The following is an 11,315-nucleotide window of genomic DNA, read 5'->3' on the forward strand; positions in this document are numbered from 1 at the left end:
GGGTTTTTTAAGGTAGTGGACCTCTGTTGTACCTGCTCACTCCATCATGTGTCAACGCGGATAACGGCATCAGCGGAATCCGGGGTGTACGGCGAGGCTCGGGGACGTCCAGATGGTCGGCGGCAGCTCTGTAATTCGTCAAGAGAAAATTATGCTGAAGGTTGTAGGAAATTAAGCAAATACATGCAAAAAAAAAAAAAAGCTCTTACCTTCAAAGAGCTATCGCAGTGAACCACCCTGTAAACTCAATGATGAGTTTGCCAATCACATTGGCTGTTTACAATGACGTAGGATTGATACTGACCCCGCCTTTATCTTTGTCGTTGGGGCGTTGTTTGGGTTGAGTGGTGGATCTCTGATTGGACACTGACCCTATAATTGCCCTCGTGGTTATACATTGGTGTCCATGTAATGCTACGTTCACAAAGCGCATGCGAAGTTCAAGATGAGCAAAATGCAAGTTCTTGAACATGCGTTTAGCTCTGGACAAGCAGAAAGAGACATTTTCTTCAGTTTTTACTGTTTACCAGCGCCACCTACAGCTCTAAAAGAGGTGTGGTTCAAAATCTTGTGAATCCAAGTTTTTTCTTTCCCAATTCTACTCCGATATACTCAAGACTTAGAGTTATAAAATTCCATCTGGACACAAATCGCATATATTCATTTTTCTTTTATGGGAAATCTTTTAGGTAAATGAAAACGGACACCATCCATACATCAGTACCCAACGAGTTCCTGATTGTTTCACTTTTAACGTGTGCTTGATGGATGTTCAATTTATACATGGAGCCGCAAAAAAATGGTCATAGACACTTGGTAGCTACGTGTGAATGCGAATTCTGTATGCGGAAGTCCGAAATGCGCATATACGTGCGTTTACACACTTTTCGTTGGAAGTAGGCGCTTAAACACACGTTGTCGTGGGCGCTATGAACATAGCTTCAGGGTTGCCAGTTATAAATATAGTTTTTTTCAAGGAATATGCTAGACTATCTTTAGTGGTCAGTGTCAATGCTCCAGCCAACAAGCCAATTTACAGCTTTGTTGTAAGGTGTAAAAGTACTGATTAGGTCCTTGAAGCTTCCCCTAACTGGTTTCAACTGGTCTGGGGCTCCATGTGGGTTAATGTAACAATGCATTCATCGATGTGTTAATAACAAAGTAACCCCTCTTAAAGTATTTAAAAAAAGCCTACCCTTCACTTAGCCAATTGTTTTACAATGGCATTTATTTTTTCATTCAAAACTTAACTTGAAGGTTTCAATAAGTTTACATTTTTGGTTTATATTAAAATAAACAGACAGTATGGTATATAATTGGGATACGATGTTCCCACGTTTATCGCGGGGGTTATATACCATAAATATCCCGTGATAGGTCCTATCTGCGATGTTAGTTTACTACTGTTTTAAGGCTGTAAAACCCCATAAATTAAACTGTCAAAGTTTAAACCTTCATTAAGAAAAAGTCTAGTATTATAAAATAAAAACGAAGATCAGATCGATTTATGGAATTTTGGAAAGCTGCACGTATCTGTACAGGGGATTGATTAACAAGTTTTCCATCCAATCAGGATGCAGAACACATTGTGTTGTTTTACAAAAAAAAAAAAAAGGAAAATTCCACTTAAAAAAGCTGCAATATAGCAAGACAGCATAAGGTGACCACTTAGAATAGAGCCTTTTTAGACAGTTTTTCCATTGTTTTGACCTTTTCTTTGCTTTGTTTGTGGACCTAATTTTGTCTTAACATGTTTGATCTTTTGCTATAAAACATAAAAAACTGATTGATCTCAAATTTTGTGATTTTTGTAGTAAAAAAAGACTAAATTTACCACTTGTAATTGAGTATTTTTTTATAATTTCAGGTATATTGTCGAATTATAGTTTAATATAATAAAAATAATATATCTAATAAAAGGCTGATTTGGTGGCAGTGTTTTTATTTTAGGGCCACCATCGTGTGAAAAATGAATGTGGAGGTTAATTTATCTTCATAACAAGTGCTGTGTTTACCGCCTCACATTAGATTCTAACCTTTTAAAGAGCGCCTTATCGGGCTGAAAACAAATTAACTCCTCCAGCAGGAGCGGCAGAAACCGCTTTGACTTTGCATGCTTTGCTGCGGTGACCGCTTCGGCCGGCTGCAGCCGCTGAAAACATTTTGTTCCATCTTAAATGCATAAAAAAACTCCCAAGATATCCCTCTGAAAGGTACACAAAGAAAAAAAAGCCCTCTCTGGTGTCTCGCCCTTTAACTTCAGAGGCTTTGATGTGGACGAGTAGAGAAAAGGAAGCACCGCACCGACGCCTACCTGCCTCCACTTTCATCCTGGAGTAATCCTGTTAGCTTGAAGAAGGAATCCCACAAATGCAAGAAAGTCATAGTAAGCAACAGTTACTTTTATGTCCTAGAGAAATGTGATTCAATCCATGTACTGTATTTTCTGCACCGGGGAACAAGGAACACCCTTTATTTTCTAAATTACGTCATAAATTTAAAGTGCATAAGGCGAGACATAAGAGTTAAGTATGTCAATCGGACTTTATTAACTACGTTCTTGTAACTGGGTCACGTTCCCGGTTATAGTTAGAGTTGTGTTCCGGTGTTGATCGAAAACAAACGATTTGGTGTCAGTAGATATTTCATGCTGTTGGACACCAAATCAAAACATTAAATAGCAACCTCTGTGCGCCGGCGGCAGTCTCGCCAACGCATGCTACGTGAACGTGGTGCGTTCAGGTACCACCTGAAAGACTTATAAACATACAAGTACAAGAGTTGACAGAATAACTATGTACTAGTTGGTGGAATTCAACCACTAAACCCAAAACCAATGCTAAACATTAGCCATATTGGAAGCGTTAGCCACGTTAGCATCAGTGTTAATTTTTGTTGACGAAAAATTGTCGTCATCGTCTTCGTCAACGACATTTTTCACTCAACGAGAACTAAAAAAAAAAGTCCCGCTTAGACATGAAAACTTTAACTAAATTGATTGATATTTTCGTCAACGATTAAAAAACGAAACGAAAAATGCTTTTTGAAGACGTTATCCAATGCTATCGAGTGCTGGGGGAAAAGGGCGGGAGCAAAAGATGCTAAGCGATCCAATCAGAACACAGAACCCTGCTGCCCACCCCGGAAGACACTAATTTAATGAATTGTGTCTGTGATTTAGGTGAAAAATGTCAATACTGTATTTTATTTTTGTGATGGCCAACAATCTCCTCGCACACTCTACAATCGTCAATGTAATGAGCATCCCTGACATAGACTTTTCATTGAAAGTGTTAGCTAAAAACGAGTGTTTAACTACCATCCATGCTAGCAACACGTAGAAATCAAATACCGCTAGAACAAATATTACTGTGGCTATGCTAGCTCCCAACCTTTTCAGTAACTCGTAAAAAAAAACACTGTTACATGCTAGCCATATTAGCATATTTACTATAACACCCAATCAAACACTTTGACAGAGCACCGTGTACCTCTCAACATCAGTACGCGCAACCAGAACCAATCAGGATCAAACTGTTGATTTTTCGATTAAAAATTAAGCCTTTTAAGCGCACCTTATAATCCGGAATATACGGTACTTCTAAAAGGCCCGGTGATGAATCTAAACGGACGCAGGTGAATAAAAGTTGCCCGTTTGGTGTGTTTCTTTGCAAATGTGTCGGTGTGTTTGTCCCGGCGTTCCCCGCGGTGACTGAGTGTCTCTAATTGAGTGTGCTGCTCGCTCAGACAGGAGGTCTCAGACAGTGTTGACATTCAGGCAGTGGAAGGCCACCATTGGGGATGACAGCTGATCATTCTTCCAGCCAGCAGCCTAATTACACGGAGATGGAGGAGGGAGGCATAAACACACACACACACACATATAGGCTCTTTAAACAACAAACAGGTTCCGGTTGCTTCCAATCAAGCCTCCCATCCTGCTGTTTCATCCATTCATATTGGTTGCCACCCCCCTTCTCCTGTCCTTAAGGGTAGAAAGGAAGCCAACACCCTACTGGCTCGCTGCTCTCAGGCTGAAAGCCCACAACCTGCCATCTCTCACAGCACTTTTCCCAATTACACCAAAGTCCTGCACTCCCAGTTGCTTTTTTTTTTTTTTTTTTTTTTGCCCAAAAGCAAGCCGGATTCTCCCGGTCCTCCTGTCTTTCCGCTGCGCAGAGACTCAGGCCTTTGATATATGGACTCAATCAGACTCCGTTGGACGGTGGCCTCGGGGTATTAGAGAGCTTGCTCTCTGCTCACCCACATGACACACTCTTCACGCCTCCACAGGCTTTTATGGATAATAACGGCATCTCCGGCTCATGTCGCCCTTCAGCATCCATTCAGCTGCTACGCCGGTCCGGAGGCGAACACGGCTTTACTGGAATAAACAGGCGGGGGGGAGCAGTCAGTTAGGCAATTATGCAGTTTTTGTTAACCCTACTCATGGATATGGACTTCAAGTTTGCATTCTAACCCTGTCGCTAGCAACACCTAAAAAAACACTCGCCCTTTGAAAACTCTTTGATCTTTGACGCGATCATAGTAGGCTTTGCACTGATATCCAACACTGTAAAAGTTGGGTCATCTGGACCCCACAAGACGCTGAACTTTTTTTTCAATGATTGTCGATCTTTACTGGTGTCCAATGACGGACATGAAGTCTCGTCCACCTTTGTCATGTAAGTACTAACACCTCAATGTAAGGGTGGGGTCATCTGGACCCCATAAGAGACCATGGGGGTTAAAAAAAAAAAAAAAGAACTAGGAGACTATCAGGGTTAAGCATCAATGGTGAGGAAGAGGAGCAGGTCAGAACCTTCAAGTTTCTTGGACTCCATAGTTCAGGAGATTTGGGCTGGGCTGTAAACACCACTGTGCTATCTTATGGGGTCCAGATGGTCCTACCCTTATATTGATGTGTGATGCTTCCCATTAAAAATGTGGACAGGATTTTATGTTTTTCATGGACTCCAGCGAAGGTAAACAAAATCCTTAAAAAAAGTTCAGTCCTCTTGTGGGGTCCATGCAGGTCCATGCAATAAATTTATACTATGTACTATATAGTATAGTATCTTGTTGCATAGAATCTTATTTTTTAGTAAAGTATCATATAACATAGCATTGCATGGTACAGTATAGCATAGCATAGTATAGTATCATAGAGCTTAGCATTGTAGCGTGAAGTATATATAGCATGTATTGTATAGTACCATATTGTATAACACTGCATCGTATAGTAAGTTTAGTATGGTTCAGCATAGGATTATATAGTATAGTATTGTTTAACATTGCATCATATTATACAGTGTGGTAAAGTATCGTATAGCATAGCATCTTATCATATACTATGCTATCCTATAGCATAGCATTGTATCATAAAGTATATTATCGCAAAGCAAAGTACTGTATAGCATAGCATAGTATCAAATTGTATAGTATAGTATGGTGTATCAGAGTCTTGTATAGCATAGCTTCGTATTGTATCATATCGTAAAGCATAGAATCGAATCGTATTGTATAGTATAGCATCGTATTGTATCGTATCGTATAGCATAGCATCGAATCGTATCGTATTGCATAGCATCGAATCGTATCGTATAGCATAGCATCGTATTGTATAGTATAGTATTGAATCGTATAGTATAGCATCGTATAACGAAGTCTTGTATAGCACTGTATTGTATAGTGTAGTAGGAGGCTCCACTGATGGAAAACATGCTTCTGATGTCCTTGGCTTAATATGCTTAACATGTCAGCAATGTGTTTCACCTTCTATAGAGTTGACTAATTCTCTCCTTTCATTAATTCCTAACAGGTGGATCGTCAAGTTCAAACATTGTGACACACACACAGAAAAAGGTAAGGTAGCACCGCGGAGGACACCTCTTGGGATTCGTAAGCATTTAATAAGTGTCTCATGAGGCGCGGCGTGTCTGACCCTACTCAAACCCATCTCTTGTTGTCATACATCACACAGGATGCTGCAGGTTGTAGGCTGACAGCGAGGTGACTGACTGTCCCCTGTGCCTGATCGCCATTAGAAAACTATAGGTGAAAGCATGCAGAGGTTGAGCGAATCCTCATTCGTGATGAGTAACAGTAGAGAGAGTGTGTTGGGTCCGTGCGCCTGTGGGTGTTCAACATGGTTGTCAAGTGCTTGAGCGAGCCAATCTCTCATCTGCCATGCGCTCAGACGAACTGACATGCAGCCAAACCAAACACACATAAAGACGGAGCGGGGAAGCATCACTATGCAGCTCAGCAGCGCAGTTTGTCTTGACCCTGTCTGGGGCCTGCTCCTCTCCGGTGATCCTAATGAGCTCCCCAAGGATTAGACTGGAGTCCCAATGAAGCAAAATCGGAATGGGAGGGGGGGCTTGGTACGGGAGAGACTTGTGAGGGTCACACGCTACATCACACAAACAGAGCTCATACCTTGCCATGGAAACACAAACGTGAATCAACAATGCGGAGTGGGAAAATTCCCAGACTTTTTTTCTTATTTTCTAAAACCAATGAGTCAATGAATTCAGGGGGCCTTTGTTTTACTATATTTTATCTTTAAAGAAAATAAAATATAGAACTAGTTGAGTTTGTAACTTCATTTCCATGAATATACCTGTGCTAGTGAATCTAGGATCTCTCATTTTTCTATTACTCATCTCAAGATCACAGTACAATTCAGTATTTTAAGGCAATCACCACCTTTAATGGGATGCAGTGGGTTGGCGATGGTACTACCCGAGCAGTACCGCTGGCAGATTTGGTTTATTTATTTTTGTTAGTCAAAGTCAAGTTTTCAAGTCTTATGACCTTAAACCCAGATCAATCCTCATGTCTTGAAGGGACAAGTTTGTGAATGTTTTCACACCTCTTTTGTTTGGCCAAAACAAACCAGAGTGCATTTTCTATTTTGGTCCAGACCAAGAGTCCACGTTGGAATCATTGAATGCATGACCCCTCCCAGCGAACATTTCAATGTGGGCCCCATATGGTGGGCCCAATGTGGGTTCGTCCACGGGTTATAACGTTTGACTTTGGTCACGTTAAGGTGCCATGACAAACTATAACAAGTTGGTGTATTTATGTTGCAACCAATTTCAACCAAATAAACTATCTTTGGTTTTAAAAAAATCAAATCTACAGAGCTATTTACAGTTTAGTAGAGCTTTCACGGGTAAATGTGGAGTCAACCTGTACTAGTCCGTGGTTTTTGGGTTGTCTAGGCCGATGGAAGATTGCAAGATTAAAGCTGCATTTTAAGGGGAGCAAGAGCTCCCGTAACCCTTGTGCTATCCTAGGTATGTTGGGAGTGCAGTCATCTGGATCCTACAAGGCAGTGGACTTTTTTTTTAAGATTTTTGATTTTCACTGGTGTCCGTGGTAGACATGAAATGGTTTCCACCTTCATTTGTCATTAGATGGACACGTCAATGTAACACACACCACGTCAATTCAAGTATTGGGTCATCTGAACAAGTATTCTATCCATCCATCAATTATCTAAACCCGTTTTGTCCCTTTTGGAATCCTGGGGCTCCCGGATCCTAACCCAGCCAATCGTGAACGAAAGTAGGGTCCACCATGGACAGGTCGCCAATCACACACCCATACACACTCGCATTGCCCTACGGACTATTTAGAGTAACCAATTAACCTATGAAGCATGCTTTTAGACAGTAGGAGGAAGCCGGAATCCCTGGGAAAAAATCCAAGTCAAGTATTTGTAAGGATAGTGCAAGTACTCATGCTACACTGGCTCTTTATTTTCTTTGAGTGGTCTACGACTTTAATATTTCCTGCAGCCCGCACATGTTCGCCGTACAGGTTTGCCCATTTTTCACTAGCGGAAAGCTTGTATCCAGACTTATGATGCAAGTAAATAAAGCTAAAAGAGTCGTCTTTTGGGGAAAAAGTCTTAAAGAAAGTTTGTTCCTTCAAAAGAACACAAAAAGGTAACAACATAAACTACCAAAAGATTTGTTTTCTTACTATCCCTTCTGCTTGGTACCCAACGCACGACGTGTATGATCATGTTCATTTTATAAGAGCCACTAATATTTTATTTATCTACAATTCCTCACTGGTATGAAAGGTTAAATGGTAAGAGTGGCTGATCAGGAATTGTGTGTGCAAAACAAGCTCATTAAAGTGTCACAATTCATTATCAAAGGCCTTGTCGTCACCTTGTCAGGTAGCTAATGGGAATATCAATCATAGGCTTCCCCATCACGAGTCACCACACATCTTTGCTTCGCATGTTGCTTTTGTTGACATCTTATCCCAAAATACCAGCAAGCCCAAACGAATGTGTCTGTAGTGAATGTCAAACACAATTCGACTCAGGAGTTATCGAACTGTATGGCAAACTTGTAGAGTAGGTTAGTCAAGCCAAGACGGTTAAATTCAAATTCTTTTTAATTGCAAAAAAAAGCCACAAAGTAAATTGTATCCTGTTGGTATTTTACACTTGATCATCTTCAATGACAATTAAGATTCATTAAGATCTCTACGTTTTTCTAAAGCATAGAGACTCAGTCAGTGACATCCAGGTCGTCTGGAGATTAATGGCTGAGTTGACCCTTTAGCACCAGAGATGTCACTGGCAACGCCTAAATAGCACGTTCTTAGACATACTGTAACTCCTAGATCGTTCACGCAGTAAACATGAATCAGCTGATATGGACGACCTTTCAATCGATATGCTAAACATTTCTACCATAAAATGTTGCACGACATCGTGGAACTGCTTCTCTAAGAGACGGAATCAGCTGATTTACGTTGATTCTGCAATCATTTCACTACTGTAAAGTCTTGCACATTGGTTCAAGACTGCTTTTCTCCACTTTAGAAGATATTGGAATTGCATTCATTGGGTATACGGTTGAAGTGGCCAAAAATAATTTCCATCCATCTTCTAAACCCATTTAGTCCATTTTGGGATCAAGGGGCTGCCAAACCCTAACCCGGCCACTCCTGGGCGAAGGCAGGACCCTGGACAGGTCGCCAGTCTGTCAAAGGTAAAATAAAAGTTAAAGTCCCAATAACTGTCTCCTCATTTGATCCATCCCCTTGAGGAGCAGTGAGCTTCAGAAACCATTTGGTGGTTTAACCATAACCCTAATCTTAACCCTTCCTTTGGGTCCGTGTGGCCAAGAAAAAAGTTCAGTTTTTATTTCAAAAATTATGTGCGGATAGACATTTTCAATCAAAATACCAGTTCCGAGTGGCAGTAGTCCAGGAGAAATTTGCGTCTAAGATGTGTGGCGAAACCGGAAAACTGGCAAGCAATACTGGAGCTATACAGCCGGACACTTTTTAGTCAGACGGAGAAAACGAAGACAAACATGGTTCTAGTCGTCTGCAAGATGCATCGGAATATAACTAAATAGTAGTCTCTACATCACATCTACAAGCTTTTTCAAACTGCATTATTCATCTGCTCCTGGTACACAAAAAATGTAATAAAGAAATACTCAAAAAAGCTTAATTTTCTTTAAGTATGTCGTCCATCATGGGATTAATACAAGAACAAGTTAAAAGCACCATTTTTATTGGAGTGGGTCTTAAAGATTTATTTAGGTGGTGTCATCTGACGCTCCCCAGCAGTCAAAGTGTGACAATGGTGTGCTGTTCAGGACAGAGTTGAAGTACTTACTGTAGGTATGTCTGAATTTCTTCAATACTCACTAATACTCACAATTTTGTAGTTCTGTCCGAATCTACAGTTCAAAAATCGAGTGCACAAGAAATTTCCTAGAAGTCTTTGCAAAAAACCCAATACATTTTCACACCCAACTTATAGACGCTAAGGATCCCTCCGCGTCAAAAATTGACATTTTGGGTGTCCCAAGCTCGTCATTTTTTGATGTGCTGGCTGTTCCAATTAAATCAGGGGTCCTCTGCGAACCGGAACCGGTCCAGTACCGGGACATGGACTGTACCGATACCCTAACCAAGACCAGGTACCCTAACCCGGACCGGAACCGGTCCAGTACCAGGACACGGAGTGGACCAGGTACCCTAACCCGGAACTGGGTCCAGGTCCAGTTTGCGCCTTGTACCATGTCTGGTACCGGTTCTGTGACGGCAAAACACTAAGGACCCAAATGCAGGAAGGTAAGTCTCCACAAAATGTTTCAATTACAGGATGACACAAGTAACAGCAAACACACCAACACCAGAGACATAAGCTACGTCCGAATTCTCCCCTACTCACTAAATAGGGCGTTCGCATTTTCTAGAGCTGTCCGAATCTAGTAATTCCAAGATCGAGTACACTAAAAATTTCCCAACAGTCTTTGTGAAAAACTAGCCTATATCGATGCTCACTAGTTTGGCGAATATAGACCACAATGCATTGTGGCCTAATAATTTCAAACAAAAAAACTTGTTTAAATGTAATATTTATAAATCCTTATTTTCACCATCAGAACACAGTGCAGTCATAAATAAACGTCGTGAAATGTTCGTATTTATTCGATTTTCATTTGTGAAATCGGTAACGTCATATTCGGTGTTTAGAAAAATGAAAGAAAAGTAGTGAGAATCATGTCCGAATTATCTTTAAAATCCAGGGTATTATACACTATATAGTTGTTTAGTAGTTAGGGATTAGGGAGGGATTTCAGACACAACCTTAGTGAGAGCTCCCTAAATATCTGTGAGACAAATTAACCAAACGAAAACAGCTGAACACAATCAGAAAAACAGCAGTCTGGGAAGACTGAATCAAACAAAACCCCAGACCGTAGGGTTTGGGTACGGCTACTGGACACATCCCAAGGACCAGTCCGTGTCCAAAACCACATCTTTACGGCTTCACATGAAAAACCAACAAATTGGGGACGCCCAAAACGTCAAAAAGTACTGCAGAGGGGTCCTTAACCAAATGGCAAAATGTGACAACTTGGGGATGAAAAACTAGTGTCCATCGTTGCTTACTACATTAGTAAATATAGACCACAATGCATTGCGTTTGAACACTTTTTGTGTAAAAAAATGTGTTTAAAGTAATTTTTAAAATACAAATCTACATTTTCATCATCAGAACACAGTGGATTACTAAGTAGTCATCGTAAAATGTTTGTATTGATCAGAATTTACTTAGTGAAATTGGTGACATCAAAAAACCCTAAAACAAAATTTAAAGAGTAGTGAGCATTGTGTCCAAATGGCTTTTTAAAATCCGGGGCACTAGATATTCCTGCACTCTAGTTTTTAAGGGGGCTGCACGGTGGCGCAAGTGGTTAGCGCTCTCGCCTCACAGCGAGAAGGCCCCGGTTCGAATCCCGGCTGGGACCTTTCTG

Source organism: Oryzias melastigma, linkage group LG2 (assembly GCF_002922805.2).
Source record: "Oryzias melastigma strain HK-1 linkage group LG2, ASM292280v2, whole genome shotgun sequence".
NCBI classification, from domain to species: Eukaryota; Metazoa; Chordata; class Actinopteri; order Beloniformes; family Adrianichthyidae; genus Oryzias; species Oryzias melastigma.